At 37.5% G+C, this 6,522-nt stretch overlaps 1 long non-coding RNA gene across 2 annotated transcripts; it reads left to right on the forward strand.

The window, feature by feature from the left end:
* Positions 1 to 205: 205 nt before the first annotated feature.
* Positions 206 to 6,197, forward strand: LOC138317252 (uncharacterized). Of its 2 annotated transcripts, none has more exons than XR_011207744.1 (6): positions 206 to 226; positions 599 to 714; positions 1,224 to 1,337; positions 2,201 to 2,327; positions 2,765 to 2,910; positions 6,046 to 6,197. It is a non-coding gene; the product is annotated as an uncharacterized lncRNA (long non-coding RNA). The 2 variants fall into 2 exon arrangements; XR_011207745.1 differs by having other exon boundaries at positions 599 to 702.
* The last annotated feature ends 325 nt before the right edge of the window (positions 6,198 to 6,522 follow it).

Here is a 6,522-nt window from a genome sequence, read left to right on the forward strand (position 1 = left end):
CCCCCCCTTCCTTCCTATAAAAACATTCGTACTCCGAATGTAATATCATAGGAAATTATCAGTAGTTCACGCTTTTGCGAATCATTTCCATTTTTAAGAATTACTATTCATGGCCTTTCATGTCATTTTTAACTCGACACAAAAGATATGAGCTTGTACAACATGTAACTAACACAGGTGCTTGACATCAGAAAACAACCAATTTAGCAGCTATTATGCATGTATGGTAGTACTGTGGTAAGTCTTTGCAGCCATAAATTTGCTCACATATTTCCAATGTGGAAATAGTACACGCTGGTGAATTATTGAATACATTTAAAAAATAGTTCAATTTAATACACAAATAATTCCTACAATTCAACATCTTATATACATATAACTTACTTGTATAATTCAATGAGGAATATCACTTCCATAGTATCTATATTTATCAATAACATAGTTATAATTATTTATAATTTCTCAATAATTATGAGAAAATATATATTAATATAATACTCTATAATTTGATTATTACTAAATTAATATTTACAAAACTTTACATTAATATCTTGATATAATTCAATAATTATTGAATAATTGTTCATGTTTTCCACAGTTCACTTCCTTCACTGGAATTTCCTGGCGTCCGGACACGTCCATTGAGTTTCATATCCCCTGGTGTAGACTGGTGCTTGTATCCCGTCATCCCGTCTTCCGAAGGTAGCATTACAGGTGGTACACTGGTATACTGTTTTACGACTTCTTTCCAAAATCCATATTGCAGAGAAAGTGCAATTATATTGTTCAGATATCGCTGAGACAGAAAAATAATTGGAATAGTAATTTAGACAACAGTCTACATTTATTTAAAGGACTATTCCCCTAATTCTTGAGCCATTTTGGTTTTTCATCACCCTCATATAATTTCAAGTAATTGTGATGAACTACCTTAGGTCTTGACTTTGGAGATTTTTGGATTTTATACACCACATCATTTATTTTCTCAATAACGACATATGGACCTTCCCATGAGCACCGTAATTTGGAGCCAATACCACTTTTTTTAGGATTGTAACGCCAAACTGGATCACCTCTTTTGAATTGATTGAGTTGAGTGTTTCGGTCATGTTCAAGTTTCATTTTGTTTGTTGAGAGTGTAATTTTATCTCTAGCAAACTCATGAATTTTATCCATTTGCTTCCTTAGTGTTGTTGTGTAATTAGTACACGTGTTCATTTCAGGTACAACCTGTCCCAGAACAAGATCAACAGGAAGATTTATGCTACGACCAAACACCATCTCACAAGGCGAGACCCCGGTGCTTTCATGAGAAGATGACCTGTAAGCCATCATGAGTAAGTTAATGTGTTCATCCCAGTCCCTTAAATTCTCTGCCACAAATGAGGAGATCATATTTCCAATTGTTCTGTTGGCTCGTTCAACCATTCCATCAGACTGCGGTCTATATGGTGTGGTTCGAGTCTTCTCAATTCCCAAGATTCTACACATTTCTTGGAATACATCTGATTCAAAGTTTGTCCCTTGATCAGAGTGAAGTTGCATAGGCACACCAAAAATGGTAACAATTCTATCTATGAATTTTTGTGCAACTGTTGTAGCTTTCTGATTACGCATGGGTATTGCCTTAACCCATTTAGTAAAGTAATCTGCTACTACTAGGAGATAGGAATTCCCCTTATTGCTTAAAGGCAATGGTCCCAATACATCAATGGCCCATCTCTCCATAGGGAGACCCACATTGTATGTATGTAATGGACCCTTCGGCCATCTTGGTGGTGTTTTTCTAGCTGCACATTTGTCACAGCTTTTAATCCACTGTTTGATATCTCTCGACATTCTGTCCCAGAAATATCGCTCTCTCACTTTTGAGAGTGTTTTCTTACTCCCTAAATGACCTGCAGTCACACTATTGTGTAACTGCTTCATCACATAGTCTGTTAGGGATTTGGGTATAACCATTTGGTACAAGGGTTGTCCCCCTTGGATGGTTTCCCATTTGTGACATAATATGTCATCTCTTATAGTGAGGGAATCAAATCGCATCCAATAAAACTTGGTGCTCTCACTAAATGAGATATATCAGGCCATTTAGGTCTTTCCCCACGTTTAACCCAGTTCCATACAATTTTAAGGACTGGATCATTTTTCTGACTATCTTTAATTTGTAGGAGATTAATAGTCTTTTCTCCTGTTTCAGATACATCCGGATGTCCCGGTGTGGAACCCTTAGCTGCTGCCTTGGGTATATCAGACATATATTGGTTTGGATCAGAACCCTTGGATCTTGACATTGGAGAGTTGTCTCCCCTAGAGTCATTGGCATGGTTTGTTTTATGAGATCTTGTTGTAACTCTACAAATAGTAATCTGTAGCCTCATCAGAACAGGTTTTTATTATCATACCTTTGTTCTGCTTTGTCACAATGGCTACAATTTCTCTCTAAACAAGGTCTCCTAGATAAGGCATCAGCATTGCCATGAGCTTTACCTGCTCTATATTCAATTTTAAATTGATAAGCAGATAATAATTCAAACCATCTAGCCATTTGTCCTTCAGGGTTTTTTAAAATTGATCTCACCAAGTAAGGGCGCCATGATCACTTCTGACCAAGAAAAATATTGCCCATAAAAAGATAGTGGTGAAATTGTTTAATAGAGTTTACTATTGCCAGTAATTCACTACGTGTCACACAATATTTTCTCTCCGATCTGCTGAACATTTTACTATAGTAACATATGACCTTCTCTTTCCCATCTTGTAGCTGAGAGAGGACTGCACCTAAACCTGAGTCAGAAGCATCTGTATCCAGTATGAATTCACCTTCAGCACCTTGGATATGCCAGTATCGGCGAGCTTGTCAATGCCCGTTTCAATGTGTCAAAGGCACTTTGACAATCCAAGGACCAGGTAAACCTTTTTGGTACTGATCCGTCAACTATGTAGTGGTTTAGCTGACTTATGGTAGCAAATCCTTGGACAAACTTCCTATAGTAGGAGCATAGCCCTAAGAATTGTCTCACCTCTTTAACAGAATTAGGAATCGGCCAATTTTTGACTGACTCTATCTTTTCTGGATCGGTAGAGATACCCTCTTCACTAACAATGTGGCCCAAAAATGAAACCTGTTTCTTACATAGGAAACATTTCTTGGCATGCATCTTAAGATTAGCTTCCTGAAGCCTTCCAAACACTTTGTCAAGGTTATTGATGTGTTCATCAAATGTCTTGGCTAGTACTATTATATCATCCAAATACACCATGCAAATATCATGGGAAAGGTGAATAAGTACTTTTTCCATTAACCTTTCAAAGGTTGCCGGGGCATTACAAAGACCAAATGGCATTGATACAAATTGCCAAAGTCCTCCCCCTGGTATGGAAAATGCTGTTTTGGGTCTGTCTTCAGATGCTACCTTAACTTGCCAGTAGCCACTTTTGAGGTCAATGGTTGAAAACCAGTTGTGACCTGATAGTGAGTCAAGAGTACTATCAATCCTAGGAATTGGATGACTATCTTTGATAGTTGCGTCATTCAATTTCCTATAGTCTAGGCAAAATCTTAGGCTAGAATCCTTTTTCCGTATTAAGACCACTGGAGTTCTCCATGGACTATCGGAAGGTTCGATTACCCCTTTTTGTGCCATTTCTTCTATCTCTTTCTCAACCTCCTTAACCAATGCTAGAGGAACCCGCCTAGGCGGTTGTCGGATAGGTGGAGTTGAGCCAGTATTTATTTTGTGTTCAGCAAGATCTGTCATACCCAAATCATGGGATGATTTTGAGAAACTATCTTTGTACTTTATAAGTAATTCTTTTAATTGACCACTTTGATTCTCATTCAGATATTCACAAGATTGCTCATAGAGGGACTTCAAATGTTCCGGAATAACATGAGTTTGTGGTTTTTCCACAGTGACTTCATTAACTTGCACATTTTCGTGCTTTTGATCCACAATTTCATCAATAGTATCTATAGTCGCCACCACAGAATTCTTGTATACTTTGCGTTCATTATCGCTAAAGTTCAGAATTCTCAAAGGGACATAACCCATACTAGGGTTTACAACAGCTTTGGCCACTAACACCTCATGTTTTGACATGAATCCTGGTGAAGGCTCAATAACAGCTGTATTTTGTCTACAAATTGGATCATTAAATTTTCCAGTAACAATCATCTCACAATTTGGAGGTATTATAATATCCTCTGATAATGAGACTCTACAACAAGCTGGCTTTGCTGCTTCAGCTTGATATCGGAAACATTGAATTTCGTCTCCATCTATTTTCAAGCAATTCTTGTTTAATAAGATATCAATAGAATGCGTGGTCAGAAAATCTAAACCTATGATCCCCTGTTGTTTAATGTCTGCTATCAAGACTTCTTGTAACAACTTCTGTTTCCCTAAGCCAATAACAAGCTTACATTTTCCAATAAATGGTGTTTTATCCCCAGTAGCGGTTATCAAATTTAATTTGACCGGTTCTACATTGGAGTTCTTTATACCCAATTTTTGGAAGCAGTTATTGCTTAGAATGGTTACAGTTGCACCTGTATCCACTAGTAGCGGAAGTGCAAAGTCTTTAATTTGTGCACAATCAAACAAACCGGTGTGATCATCATTATTTATGCTGCTCACAACAATATCTGTAGGTCTCTCCACCTCTTCTACTGAATTCCGACCCTCGAAGTCAGTATCTAGTAGTTTCCCTGAATCGGAGGTGACTGAAAGTTACCACCATTTGACTGGGAAGTGTGGGAGGGGTTGTGAAAGTTTGACCTTTGTGTGACATTTGACCTTGACCTCTGTGTTTGGTTCCAATTTGAACCAGTACTTGTGCCATAGTCATGTGTGTCAAATCTGGAACTTTTCCTAATTTGGGAATCAAATCTTTGGTTACCAGCATTTGGAACTCTATTTTGATTTGTGTTTTGGGTAAATTGACCATTTTGTGTTTGTTTTCCATAATATGGATTAAACACTTGGTTGTTACCATTTCCATTCCCATTCCACCTATTCCTAGGTTTAGGAGTTTGTCCATTTGAAGTGAAACCTGAGTTTCTTTGATCTACCAAATTTTTGGTAGTTTTGTGTAGGGCTTGTATGGACTTATTCAATGTCGCAATATCAATGCCCTCTTGATCTGCCATTTTAGCAGGATATAGCATTTGGGTGTGGCACACAGTGCGATCTTCCTCAGAGATCATGTGTATTGCCTTACTCCTTTGCTTATCAGCTAACCTATGAGCCTCGAGCCTGATGGCATGCGTTTCGGCTTCATTAAGGATCTTTGGTCTCAGTTCCCTGATCCGTAACCGGGTATCAGAGTCTGGTATAGCCTCGATAAAGTAATCCAATGCTAGGATATCTATCATTGATGCATCAGCCATAGGATATGCTTGGCGAGTCATTTTTCGGATAGACTGAGCCATCTCAGAGAGTGTCTCATCCTTCCCTTTAACTCTTGTTTGAAGAGTCTAGCTCTGTAAATTTCAGAGCGTTCCAATGACCCAAACCTTACATTAAGTAACCTAACTAGGGTATCAAAATCTCGGGTCTCCTTGAGCATTGAGCTCTGTGAGGATGGCTCTCGCACTTCCACTTAGGCTTCCAGCTAGATAGAGAGATTTTGTCTGATAGTCCCACCCATTTATTTGTGCTACTATTTCAAATTGGGACAGATATTCTTCTAGATTTTCTCCACCAGAATATTGTTGAGGTTTTAAACTCTGTCTTGTATTGTGTGCAGTGTTTCGTGTGTTCAAATGAGGTGATCCACGACTGTTGTCATTTATGTCAGCCACTGGTGAACTACAAACATTAGCACTCTGGTGTTCATGAGAAGGATTCCTTTCCCTATGACTATGATTAATTCTATACTCTAAAGATTCTACATGTTCATGTATACTATTAATTTCTTGTTTAAGCTCTCTATTGAGTTCCCATAAATTCCTTCTATTGTCTTCTCTAAAACTATCAAACTGTTTGTTTATATTCTCCATCAGAATATTAGCTAAATCTTTGCTATTTTGTGTAATTTCAGAACTTTGAACCATTTCTGGAGAAGCTCTATTATCAACCTCTTCATTCTCGGTATCCAGACCATCATTCCTAATCCGGAATGTTACTTCAGAATCTGAATCGGACATCTCTACAGATTTTTATGATTTCAGTATAGATTAACTCAATATCTCAGATTCAATTTTGTGATTTTTTATATACCAGTTTTAATGTTCTTTTTATGGATTCACTAGACACTGGAACTCAGTTTATCCCACTTCTGACACCAATGTAACTTTTCTGCGCGGGTTGCGTATTTCAGCAATCGCCAAGTAAAAGTAATATATAAGGGATTCGGTTCCAGCCTAGCACTACTCCATAAAAGAACAAAGTCAGGAATAAAAATCAACTTATGATTTATTATAATCATAAATCATCAAAGTACAGGTACTGGATACATCGAGATTTACAAAGGTTATACAAATATTCTACACTAAACACTGATCTATATCCTTGAATA

Source organism: Argopecten irradians, chromosome 3 (assembly GCF_041381155.1).
Source record: "Argopecten irradians isolate NY chromosome 3, Ai_NY, whole genome shotgun sequence".
Taxonomy (NCBI): domain Eukaryota; kingdom Metazoa; phylum Mollusca; class Bivalvia; order Pectinida; family Pectinidae; genus Argopecten; species Argopecten irradians.